The sequence below is a fragment of the Schistocerca cancellata genome, chromosome 5 (assembly GCF_023864275.1).
Source record: "Schistocerca cancellata isolate TAMUIC-IGC-003103 chromosome 5, iqSchCanc2.1, whole genome shotgun sequence".
NCBI lineage: Eukaryota > Metazoa > Arthropoda > Insecta > Orthoptera > Acrididae > Schistocerca > Schistocerca cancellata.
Window position 1 is genome coordinate 5,473,306 of NC_064630.1, and position 13,406 is coordinate 5,486,711.

Sequence of the window (13,406 nt, forward strand, 5' to 3'; positions counted from 1 at the left end):
GCTGCTCTTCCAGGTTCTTTGCTGTCTGTGACAGAATTACAATGTCATCGGCCAACCTCAAAGTTTTTAGTTCTTCTCCGTGGATTTTAATACCTACTCCGAATTTTTCTTTTGTTTCCTTTACTGCTTGCTCAATATACAGATTGAATAACATTGGGGAGAGGCTACAACTCTGTCTCACTCCCTTCCCAACCACTGCTTCCCTTTCATGTCCATCAACTCGTATAACTGCCATCTGGTTTCTGTACAAATTGTAAATAGCCTTTCGCTCCCTGTATTTTACCCCTGCCACCTTCAGAATTTGAAAGATAGTATTCCAGTCAACATTGACAAAAGCGTTCTCTAAGTCTACAAATGCTAGAAACGTAGGTTTGCCTTTCCTTAATCTTTCTTCTAACATAAGTCGTAAGGTCAGTATTGCCTCACGTGTTCCCCCATTTCTACGGAATCTAAACTGATCTTCCCCAAGGTTGGTGTCTACCAGTTTTTCCATTCGTCTGTAAAGAATTCGCGTCAGTATTTTGCAGCAGTGACTTATTAAACTGATAGTTCGGTAATTTTCACATCTGTCAACACCCGTTTTCTTTGGGATTGTAATTATTATTTTCTTCTTGAAGTCTGAGGTCATTTAGCTTGTCTCATACATTTTGCTCACCCGTTGGTAGAGTTTTGTCAGGACTGGCTCTCCCAAGGCTATTAGTAGTTCTAATGGAATGTTGTGTACTGCCGGGACCTAGTTTCGACTCAGGTATTTCAGTGCTCTATCAAACTCTTCACGCAGTAGCGTACCTCCCATTTCATCTTCATCTACATCCTCTTCCATTTCCATAATATTGTCCTCAACCACATCGCCCTTGTATAGACCCTCCGTACACTCCTTCCACCTTTCTACTTTCCCTTCTTTGCTTAGAACTGGGTTTCCATATGAGCTTCAGATATTCATACAAGTGGTTCTCTTTCCTCGAAAAGGTCTCTTTAATTTTCCTTTAGGCAGTATCTATCTTACCCCTAGTGAGATAAGCCTCTACATCCTTACATTTGTCCTCTAGCCATCCCTGCTTAGCCATTTTGCACTTCCTGTCGATCTCATTTTTGAGACGTTTGTATTCCTTTTTGCCTGCTTCATTTACTGCATTTTTATATTTTCTCCTTTCATCAATTAAATTCAATATTTCTTCTATTACCCAAGGATTTCTAAGAGCCCTGATCTTTTTACCTACTTGATCCTCTGCTGCCTTCACTACTTCATCCCTCAAAGCTACCCATTCTTCTTCTACTGTATTTCTTTCCCCCATTCCTGTCAATTGTTCCCTTATGCTCTCCCTAAAACTCTGTACAACCTCTGGTGTAGTCAGTTTATCCAGGTCCCATCTCCTTAAATTCCCATCTTTTTGCAGTTTCTTCAGTTTTAATCTACAGGTCATAACCAATAGATTCTGGTCAGGAGTCCACATCTGCCCCTGGAAATGTCCTATAATTTAAAACCTGGTTCCTAAATCTCTGTCTTACCATTGAATAATCTATCTGATACCTGTCAGTATCTCTGGGATTCTTCCATGTATACAACCTTCTTTTGTGATTCTTGAACCAAATGTTAGCTATCATTAAGTTGTGCTCTGTCAGGGGGCTTCGTCTTTCATTTCTTACCCCAATCCATATTCACCTACTATGTTTCCATCTCTCCCTTTTCCTACTCTCGGATTCCAGTCACCCATGACTATTAAATTTTCGTCTCCCTGCACTACCTGAATAATTTCTTTTATCTCATCACATATTTCATCAATTTCTTCATCATCTGCAGAGCTAGTTGGTATATAAACTTGTACTACTGTAGTAGGCGTGGGCTTCGCGTCTATCTTGGCCACAATAATGCGTTCACTATGCTGTTTGTAGTAGCTTACCCGCACTCCTACTTTTTATTCATAATTAAACCTAGTCCTGAATTACCCCTATTTGATTTCGTATTTATAACCCTGTATTCGCCTGACCAAAAATCTTGTTCCTCCATGCATGATGCAACTAAAACCAGCTCTTCATCGTTCGTGGCCACTGTAATTGAACGAATGTCATAAAACATAGGCGTTATGCCATTGCAATTTAGTAAGTGACACAATCAGTACTAAATGATGTAAATACAGATTGTGTTAGTTACAAAGTTTCACGGTTAATGTCGATCGTGAATGGAAAATATGTCGCTATCGAAGACCGGCGCTGAGGCAACTGGGTGGACGACAGGATATACATGATATGGGCCAAAGACGGCTGTGGAGATGTGCGTGGGCGAATAGACGTGCAACTAGTGAGCAACTGACCATCCAGGTGAACCAAAGGGCTACCGGCAGTGTCTCGTCAACGACCCTTCAGCGGACGTTGCTGCTTATGGGCCTCTGCAGCAGGCACCCGCCTCGTGCAACCCTGCCGATTGACGTTCATCGACGACGAAGGCTGGAACTTGCGCTCCAGTGCGGCAAGTGGACGTCCACCTAGTGGCAACACTTCGCCTTTACGATGAATCACGTTTTACGTCCTATCAGACAGATGGCCGTTGGCGTGAACTGGCCTACAACAGTGCTATGTTCCGGGGCATGTGCTCGTGGCGTTCACTGAATGATTTAGTTATTCTGAAAGGCACAGTGGATCAACAAAAGAGTGAGGAGGATGCTGGTTGGTGGGGTGCTCAACATCAAGGTCATCAGCCCCCTCACAAATTTCCAGTGTTTCCAGTTCCAGTCACGCCACTACCTCGATAATGATGATGAGATGATGCGGACAACACAAACACCCAATCCCCAGGAGAAGAAAATCCCCTACGAGGCCGGGAATCGAATCCGGGGTCCTACGATCTAGAAGTAGCAAGGCTAGCCACTAAACCACGAGCTGCAAACAACAAAAGAATGTATCTATCCTTGGAGATCATGTCCACCCCTACCAACGTTTAGCACACCTCACACTCTTCGTGGGCGTTCCAAAGAGCACCAGGATGAGTTTGCCGTTTTGTCCTGGTCACTGAAGTTCCCAAATTTAAACCCAATCTGTGGGACCAGTTCGACTGGTCCGCTTGTGCCACGAATCCTCAACTGAGGAACACAGCACAGCTGGTCACAGCACTACGGTCGGCATAGCTCCACAACTATGTCGGTATCTTCCAGAACCTCACTCACTCCCTTCCTGCACGTCTACCGTGAAAAGGTGGTTACTCAGGGTTTTGACGGGTCGTCACAATAACGTGACTGGACCGTGTATGAGATGTGCTTGGCTCGCGGTCGTGCCATCTCTTATTTTACATCCTTTTCTTTCGTCTTGCCACCTCTTTATGTTAGTCTAAATTTCTGTTGTCACTGAGTTGCTGCTTTGTCTGCCCGTCAGCGGCAGCAGCAGCGTCTATCGACATAGCCCTCTTTGCTGCTCTGCTATTACTTCCCGGTTGTCGTCTGTCGTGGAGTCAGGTGGAACGTGCCTGGAGGGCAGTTCGGACCTGCCAGTCGTGGAGTTGGAACACGTCACTAGTTCAGTGGGGTTGGAGTAACAGTGGGGCCTGGATGTCCACGGCTCAACCGCCCGTTGCCGCCACGCATCACTTGAGCCGGGGACGGTCTTCGTGGATCGTCACTCGGTAGTCCTACTGGACGACGTAAATTGTCTCGCAGATTGCTTATGGGTTGGCTATGTGTGTGTATCAATTCCCGATTTGTCTTTGTGATTACACGGCCACTGATGAGTGTCATTCAAGTCATTGTGTGAGTGTTTGTCGAACTGTGTGAGTAGCTGGTGTCATTTCCAGTGACAACTTGTTTTAAATGTTGTCAGTGTACTGGCAGCGAGTCGGTCGTTTGGAGCGGATCAGCAAGCAAGTCTTCGCGCGGCGCAGACGGCCGGGCCCACTGGCGGTCTCTATGCATTGTCGGAGCGTGTGGGGGCTGTTCCGAGTGCTACGGGGCTCGTTGCTCACCGACCCAGGACACGAAAGTTGAGTGGTGATTTAGTTACCGAACGCAAGTCTCTTCACGTTGTCTCCTTGGTTGGCGGTTTGGCGTTGGCGCTATTCCTGGGAGCAGCAGCGACTGTTCGAGTTGGTGAAGATTTAGCCGCCGTGTGGTGGAATTAACTATATTTGTCGGTTTGAAATTCAAGTGCACCAGCGGAATTTTCTGCCTTGTGGCCGTTAGTGTTCCGGTTACCTGCCGTGGTCGCTGGCGTAAATTCATTAAGTGTCCTTTCCTCACCTGTTGTCGCTGACCAGCATGGTGTGTAGTTTTTGAGAGCTTAATGTATTTTTGGTTGTGGGCGGCTATGTCTGTAACGCTTTGGAATTCTCGTATACTGGTCTGTGGTTAGCAAGTCGTCTTGTCGGTGGGTCCCTGACTGTCTCTTGGTTGTGTTGCCGGCGGATCAAGTATAGTTGGGCCGACTTCTTGGCTCACCTAGGCGAATGTTAAGATTTCAAGGACAGACCGGGCTCCTTGGGAACTTCTGAGCACCGTTGTCTATACTGCCTTTCTTCTTGGCGTTTAATTGTGTATTTTTAATGGCTCATAGCGGATGGTTGAAATTTGCTTGTAATCGTGTTTTGAAAATTAAACCCCCTCAGCCGTTTTAAAAGTAACTTTCTCTAAATTGGGCATGTCTTACATTGTCTCAAGATAGCTTGGGCCTTCTGCCGGTTGAAAATTTATTGTATTGTTTTAAGGCGTCGGCCTTGAGCCGCTTTGAGTTTTAAGGATCTTACTTATCAAGTATTACCTTTTGGAAGATAAAGCTGTGGGCTTTCTGCCTGTTGAAAATTTACTGTAGTGTATTGTTTTTAAGAGCATGGGCCCTCAGCGGCTTCAAGTTTTACGGTTGGTTCTGTTCACTGTGGGACTTAACTTCTGAGGTCATCAGTCCCCTAGAACTTAGAACTACTTAAACCTAACTAGCCTAAGGAGATCACACACATCCATGCCCGACGCATGATTCGAACCTGCGACCGTAGCGGTCACGCGGTTAGAGACTGTAGCGCCTAGAACCGCTCGGCCACACTGGTCGGCCAAGTTTTAAGGTCCTTAGTTATCAAGTATTACATTCTTTCAAGATAAAGCTGTGGGCCATCTGCCTGTTGAAAATTTATCGTAATTGTATTGTCCTTAAAATGATGGGCCTTCAGCCGTTTTAAAATTTTGGATTCTTACTTACCAAGTCTTACATTACTTGGGCTTAAATACTATTTAAGGTTAAAACCTAGAGCCCTCTGTCTCAATATATATATATATATATATATATATATATATATATATATATATATATATATATAGAGAGAGAGAGAGAGAGAGAGAGAGAGAGAGAGAGAGAGAGCAGTTGCATTTAATTCATGTGCCTTCAGCCGTTTTAGAATTAAGGACGTGACGTTTTCTGTCGATAATCAAGCTCAGAAGTTGCGCTGTAATGTTTGGACAACTGAATAAAGTGTTACGCTTGGAGTGTGACTGACAGCCGTTCATTGTGGCCGCCCTTCCACAATTCCGACTACTTGCCTGTTCTGCGAGTTCAGCAGGACGTACCAGTGTACTTCCTCAGGGGAGCGTTATCTCCTTTATCTCGCTATGCAGTAAAAAATATTGCCGGCGTCAATCTCGGTGGCATGACGGCTCGGTGACAGCGAAGGATAACAGGAGCGCGCCTTTACGCGCCATGTTTGATGAGGGGGTAAACAAAGCGCGCAGGGGGTGTGGGATCCGGTCAGTCGGACGCTCAAAGCGGCGGGGCTGCCCCCGCCTCCCCCTGCGGCGGCGCGGCCGACACAGACCTCCAGACCTCCGTCCGGGCCGTCAAAGGGATTCCGGCCGCCGGCCGCTCGGTGACGTCAGCCAGTGTGAGGCGGCGGCGCAAGCCACGCCGCGCCACGCGCCCGCCTGTCTCTGCCGTGAGCCGCGCCGCCCGGTCTGCTGCTATCGCGGGTCGCAGTCTCTTCAAACGGCCGCCCCGCATCCTGGTTCCGACGGCCCACTGCTTTTGTCTGCGCTGTCTACTCTCATGAAGCTTCGCGCGCCCTTCTCTTCTCATTTACTCGTTCGATCTTTTCCTTCGATAACGTTCGTCACATTCAGTTAAATTTGACGCCATTGCAACAGAATTTCGACCGTGATGAGTGTCGAACACGACGTCTCTATCTAAAGACAATTTCATCAAGCTCATTGAAGAGATACTCAGAACAGGGAGGTTCTACGTAGACTTACAAGGACAACGCAGTCGATGGTGATCTCTCAGAGTTGTGTTACAACATGGAGGACCGTTCATTACCCTTGCATTCAACATTTGCATGCTATTCACAGCTTCTATAACGCCTTTCCTTGACATCAACTACAGAACTGTTTCCAGAATGAGATTTTCACTCTGCAGCGGAGTCTGCGTTGATGTGAAACTTCCTGGCAGATTAAAACTGTGTCCCGGACCGAGACTCGAACTCGGGACCTTTGCCTTTCGCGGGCAAGAGCTCTACCATCTGAGCTACCCAAACACGATTCACGCCCCGTCCTCACAGCATTAATTGCGCCAGTACCTTTCCAAACTTAACAGAAGCTCTCCTGCGAATCTTACAGAACTAGCACTCCTGGAAGAACGGATATTGCGGATACATGGCTTAGATACAGCCTGGGGGATGTTTCCAGAATGAGATTTTCACTATGCAGCGGATTGTGCACTGATATGAAAGTTACTGGTGAAAGGCAAAGGTCCCGAGTTCGAGTCTCGGTCCGGCACACACATTTAATCTGGCAGGAAGTTTCGTACAGAACTGTTGGTACATGGGATAGCCGAAATAACGTGAACACCTGTACTTACTTGAGATTGGTTTATTGATAAGGGGTTGGACCCCATTTGCCCGTAATACAGCTGTTATTCTTGTTGGAATACTGGCATATAATTTTTGTGTAGTCTCCAGTGGAATGTTATGCCACTCTTCTATCAGAACCTCTTCTAACCCCTGTAGCGACGAGGGACGCGGAAATCTGCTCCGGAGTCTGCGCCACGATACCGCCCACAAGGGTTGCATATGTTCACGTCCGGGGGCTCTGACGGCCAGCAAAGACGCTGCAGTTCAGTTGCATGCTCCTCATATCACGATTTTACTGTCCTGGCTGTGTGAATGGGTGCATTATCGTCGTGAAATATGGCATCATTGTTGCGGAACAGTATCGGAATCATCGGGTGCACCTGATAACCTAAAATGTTCACGTTATCGTTGGCTGTAACACGGCCTTTGAGAGTCATGATGCGACCAGCAGTATACCATAATATGGCTGCCCACACATTACACTTCCAAATCCATGCCTAACCGTTGAAATCAAGCAATCAGCATTGTAATCTTCTTTCGGTGCTCTCTTCACGTAAACCTGGCACGATGTTTGAAATAACGAAAACTATGACTCGTCGGACCATATGACGTATTTCCACTGATCGGCCGTCCAGGATTCATGCTCCTGTCACCATGTTTCATGCTTCTCTGCACTGGTTGTCGTCACTAATGTTTTCGTTATAGCAACTCGTACATGAATATTCGCTTTATGGAGTTCTCGGCGGACATAAGCGATAGATAAGGTGTCTCAAAGAAGGCTATGGAGCCCTGCATTCACTTTAGCCGCCGTAGTTTTGTGTTGTTTTGACACAATTCGTGTCAGCGTACGACTATCTCTGTCATTTAGTTTTGATTTCGGCCAGTGTTACGTATACACGATGATATCTTTCCATGTTTTGTGTAGGCTGTAACGACTGTTGAAACGTTTGCTCTTGAAACATTCAAGAAGTTGACTGTATCAAAAAAAAGTGGTTCAAATGGCTCTGAGCACTGTGGGACTTAACATCTGAGGTCATCAGTCCCCTAGAACTTAGAACTGCTTAAACCTAAATAACCTAAGGACATCACACACATCCATGCCCGAGGCAGCATTCGAACCTGTGACCGTAGCAAAAACATTGTGTATTTTTCGAAATAAGCGCTGGCCTCGAATTGTCGAGGCAAACTCACCTTCTAGAAACTGAAAGCAAATTATCAAGGCAATGAAAATCCTTTATGTCTTTGCAATGCATACGACGTCTGGGATGGTTATCATTGAAATACACTCCTGGAAATGGAAAAAAGAACACATTGACACCGGTGTGTCAGACCCACCATACTTGCTCCGGACACTGCGAGAGGGCTGTACAAGCAATGATCACACGCACGGCACAGCGGACACGCCAGGAACCGCGGTGTTGGCCGTCGAATGGCGCTAGCTGCGCAGCATTTGTGCACCGCCGCCGTCAGTGTCAGCCAGTTTGCCGTGGCATACGGAGCTCCCTCGCAGTCTTTAACACTGGTAGCATGCCGCGACAGCGTGGACGTGAACCGTATGTGCAGTTGACGCACTTTGAGCGAGGGCGTATAGTGGACATACGGGAGGCCGGGTGGACGTACCGCCGAATTGCTCAACACGTGGGGCGTGAGGTCTCCACAGTACATCGATGTTGTCGCCAGTGGTCGGCGGAAGGTGCACGTGCCCGTCGACCTGGGACCGGACCGCAGCGACGCACGGATGCACGCCAAGACCGTAGGATCCTACGCAGTGCCGTAGGGGACCGCACCGCCACTTCCCAGCAAATTAGGGACACTGTTGCTCCTGGGGTATCGGCGAGGACCATTCGCAACCGTCTCCATGAAGCTGGGCTACGGTCCCGCACACCGTTAGGCCGTCTTCCGCTCACGCCCCAACATCGTGCAGCCCGCCTCCAGTGGTGTCGCGACAGGCGTGAATGGAGGGACGAATGGAGACGTGTCGTCTTCAGCGATGAGAGTCGCTTCTGCCTTGGTCCAATAATGGTCGTATGCGTGTTTGGCGCCGTGCAGGTGAGCGCCACAATCAGGACTGCATACGACCGAGGCACACAAGGCCGACACCCGGCATCATGGTGTGGGGAGCGATCTCCTACACTGGCCGTACACCACTGGTGATCGTCGAGGGGACACTGAATAGTGCACGGTACATCCAAACCGTCATCGAACCCATCGTTCTACCATTCCTACACCGGCAAGGGAACTTGCTGTTCCAACAGGACAATGCACGTCCGCATGTATCCCGTGCCACCCAACGTGCTCTAGAAGGTGTAAGTCAACTACCCTGGCCAGCAAGATCTCCGGATCTGTCCCCCATTGAGCGTGTTTGGGACTGGATGAAGCGTCGTCTCACGCGGTCTGCACGTCCAGCACGAACGCTGGTCCAACTGAGGCGCCAGATGGAAATGGCATGGCAAGCCGTTCCACAGGACTACATCCAGCATCTCTACGATCGTCTCCATGGGAGAATAGCAGCCTGCATTGCTGCGAAAGGTGGATACACACTGTACTAGTGCCGACATTGTGCATGCTCTGTTGCCTGTGTCTATGTGCCTGTGGTTCTGTCAGTGTGATCATGTGATGTATCTGACCCCAGGAATGTGTCAATAAAGTTTCCCCTTCCTGGGACAATGAATTCACGGTGTTCTTATTTCAATTTCCATGAGTGTAATAATTGAGATGAAACCACAACGTAATATCTGTTATTATTCCTGTGCAAGCCTCATGGTTACTCCCTGCCGCCATCAAGCTGAGGCATATTTCATTTGCCGGCCGCGGTGGTCTAGCGGTTCTGGCGCTGCAGTCCGGAACCGCGGGACTGCTACGGTCGCAGGTTCGAATCCTGCCTCGGGCATGGGTGTGTGTGATGTCCTTAGGTTAGTTAGGTTTAAGTAGTTCTAAGTTCTAGGGGACTTATGACCTAAGATGTTGAGTCCCATAGTGCTCAGAGCCATTAAGTGCCATATTTCATTTAATTACATAGATGAAGGGCAGAATGAAAATAAATACACTGAAGCACCAAAGAAAGTCATATAGGCATGCGTATTGAAATACAGAGATATGTAAACAGGCGGAATACGGCGCTGCGGTCGTCAACACCTGTATAAGACAAGTGTCTGGCGCAATTGTTAGATCGGTTAATGCTGCTACAATCACAGGTTGTCAAGATTGAAGTTAGTTCGAACGTGTTTTTACAGTCGGCGCACGGGCGATGGGACACAGTATATCCGAGGTAGCGATGAAATGGGGATTTTTTCGTACCACCATTTCACGAGTGTACCGTAAATATCAGGAATCCGTTAAAACATCAAATCTCCGACATCACTGCGGCCGGAAAAAGATCCTGGAAGAACGCGACCAACGACGACTGAAGAGAATCGTTCAACGTGACAGAAGTGCAACCCGTCTGCAAATTGCCGCAGATTTCAGTGCAGGGCTATCAACAAGTGTCAGCCAGGGAACAATTCGACGAAATACCATCGATATGGGCTTTCGGAGCCGGAGGCCCACTCGTGTACCCTTGATGACTGCACGACACAAAGCTTTACGCCTCCCCAGGGCCCGCCAACACTGACGACTGTTGAGCACTGGCAACATGTTGCCTGGTCCAACGAGTCTCGTTTCAAATTGTATCGAGCGGATGGACGTGTACGAATATCGATACAATCTCATGAATCCATGGACCATGCATGTCAGCAAGGGACTGTTGAAACTGGAGGAGGCTCTGTAATGGTGTGGAGCGTGTGCAGTTGGAGTAATATGGAACCCCTGATACGACTAGATATGACTGACAGGTGTCACGTACGTAAGCATCGTGTCTGATCACCTGTGTCCATTCCTGACTATTGTGTATTCCGACGGACTTTGGCGATTCCAGCAGGACAATGCGATATTGCACAGGTCCAGAAATGCTACGAAATGGCTCCAGCAACACTATCCTGAATTTAAACACTACTGCTGGCCTCCCAACTTCCCAGATATGAACTTTATTGAGCATATCTGTGATGCCTTGTTACGTCCTGTTCAGAAGAGATCTCCACCCCCTCGTACTCTTACGGATATATGCACAGCCCTGCAGGATTCATTGTGTCAGTTCCCTCCAGCACTACTTCAAATATTATTCGAGTCCACGCCACGTCGTGTTGCGGCACTTCTGCGTGCTCCCTGGGGCCCTAAACGAATTAGGCAGGTGTTCCAGTTTCTTTGACTCTTCAGTGTATATGGGGGTTCACTTTTGACTAGCGATTATTAAATCCCAAAGAACACAGATCTTTAGCAAAGGACAATAGTATGAGTCGTATTACGTAAGCCACGTGGTACACACGCAACAATGAAACAGACCTGTGATTTAGGGTAGCACTTAAAAATGAAAATGAAGCGGGCTGAAAGGGAATACAAACGTCTCAAAAATGAGATCGACAGGAAGTGCAAAATGACTAAGCAGGGATGGCTAGAGGACAAATGTAAGGATGTAGAGGCTTATCTCACTAGGGGTGAGATAGATACTGCGTACAGGAAAATTAAAGAGACCTTTGGAGGAAAGAGAACCACTTGTATGAATATCAAGAGCTCAGATGGTAACCCAGTTCTAAGGAAAGAAGGGAAAGCAGAGAGGGGGAAGGAGTACATAGAGGGTCTACACAAGGGCGATGTACTTGAGGACAATTTTATGGAAATGGAAGAGGATGTAGATGGAGATGAAACGGGAGATACGATACTGTGTGAAGAGTTTGACAGAGCACTGAAAGACCTGAGTCGAAACAAGGCCCTGGAAGTAGACAACATTCCATTAGAACTACTGACGGCCTTGGGAGAGCTAGTCCTGACAAAACTCTACCACCTGGTGAGCAAGATGTATGAGACAGGCGAAATACCCTCAGACTTCAAGAAGAATATAATAATTCCAATCCCAAAGAAAGAAGGTGTTGACAGATGTGAAAATTACCGAACTATCAGTTTAATAAGTCACAGCTGCAAAATACTAACGCGAGTTCTTTACAGACGAATGGAAAAACTGGTAGAAGCCGACCTCGGGGAAGATCAGTTTGGATTCCGTAGAAATGTTGGAACACGTGAGGCAATACTGACCTTACGACTTATCTTAGAAGAAAGATTAAGAAAAGGCAAACCTACGTTTCTAGCATTTGTAGACTTAGAGAAAGCTTTTGACAATGTTGACTGGAATACTCTCTTTCAAATTCTGAAGGTAGCAGGGGTACAATACAGGGAGCGAAAGGTTATAAACAATTTGTACAGAAACCAGATGGCAGTTAAAAGAGTCGAGGGGCATGAAAGGGAAGCAGTGGTTGGGAAGGGAGTGAGAAAGGGTTGTAGCCTCTCCCCAATATTATTCAGTCGGTATATTGAGCAAGCAGTAAAGGAAACAAAAGAAAAATTAGGAGTAGGTATTAAAATCTATGGAGAAGAAATAAAAACTTTGAGGTTCCCCGATGACATTGTAATTTTGTCAGAGGGAGCAAAGGACTTGGAAGAGCAGTTAAACGGAATGGACAGTGTCTAGAAGGGAGGATATAAGATGAACATCAACAAAAGCAAAACGAGGATAATGGAATGTAGTCGAATTAAGTCGGGTGATGTTGAGGGTATTAGATTAGGAAATGAGACACTTAAAGTAGTAAAGGAGTTTTGCTATTTGGGGAGCAAAATAACTGATGATGGTCGAAGTCGAGAGGATATAAAATGTAGGCTAGCAATGGCAAGGAAAGCGTTTCTGAAGAAGAGAAATTTGTTAACATCGAGTATAGACTTAAGTGTCAGGAAGTCGTTTCTGAAAGTATTTGTATGGAGTGTAGGCATGTATGGAAGTGAAACATGGACGATAAATAGTTTGGACAAGAAGAGAATAGAAGCTTTCGAAATGTGGTGCTACAGAAGAATGCTGATGATTAGATGGGTAGATCACATAACCAATGAGGAGGTATTGAATAGAATTGGGGATGAGTTTGCGGCACAACTTTACAAGAAGAAGGGACCGGTTGGTAGCACATGTTCTGAGGCATCAAGGGATCACAAATTTGGCATTGGAGGGCAGCGGGGAGGGTAAAAATCGTAGAGGGAGACCAAGAGATGAATACACTAAACAGATTCAGAAGGATGTAGGTTGCAGTAAGTAGTGGGAGATGAAGAAGCTTGCACAGGATAGAGTAGCATGGAGAGCTGCATCAAACCAGTCTCAGAACTGAAGACCACAACAACAACAACTTAAAAATGTAAAAATCTTTTGGTGATTGATTACGATGAAATGCAGAATGTAAACAGAATGGAAACTGTCGCACTTTACAGTAACCACTAACTCTACTCTTCTGTTCAATCTGCTTTAGTAACTACGCAATGTTATTTTTACAATGTAGCTCATCAAATTCGTAAATAAAGAAAGTTATTATTGTGTCTTCCAGAGCAGATACATGGAGAAATGTTGTGCACAATTCTGTGTATCACTTCTTGAATACAGAGAACAGAACCAACAAGAAGGTTTCGCTCTCTTTCGGACCGGTAAAGCATACAGACCGGAAGGACGCCCTCAACCCCCATTGGCTGAGCC